We start from the raw sequence: 577 nt of genomic DNA, 5'->3' as shown, positions 1-577 counted from the left end.
TACTTGAATGTTACGTTTGTCTGTGTTTGACCTAATTGGTTAAAAGTGTCTTGTCTCCACCGTGGGAGAGAGGGAAACGTAATGTCGATCTCTTTGTTCGTTTTGACATGTGAAGAAATTGACAATAAAGCAGACTTTGACTTTGACTTTGACAATCATCAACAGTGTTAAAAGCATTTGTGGAACAGCATTCCCACAATCATTGGACTTCCTTTTGCAGAGGAATGGCAAGCGACTCTCCCCACAATCTACTTTGTGCAGGGTGTTTTTTAACATTCATGAAATTAACAAACCCCCTAATCTTAATGCATAAGCACATGCACAAATGCGTGAAAGTACACACATACACACACACACACACACACACACACACACACACACACACACACACACACTACTGAGGAGATCCTTGATCCTCTGTTGTAGTCTGTGTGCCAGTGTAGGAGATAGATTAGATTAGATTAGATTATACTTTATTCATCCCACAACGGGGAAATTTTGTTGTTACAGCAGCAGAATTTTCTTCAATAACAGCAAAAAAACAAACAAAAACACACAAACAAGTAAACACACAAGA

Source organism: Etheostoma spectabile, chromosome 18, assembly GCF_008692095.1.
Source record: "Etheostoma spectabile isolate EspeVRDwgs_2016 chromosome 18, UIUC_Espe_1.0, whole genome shotgun sequence".
NCBI lineage: Eukaryota > Metazoa > Chordata > Actinopteri > Perciformes > Percidae > Etheostoma > Etheostoma spectabile.
This window is presented reverse-complemented; position numbering follows the sequence as displayed.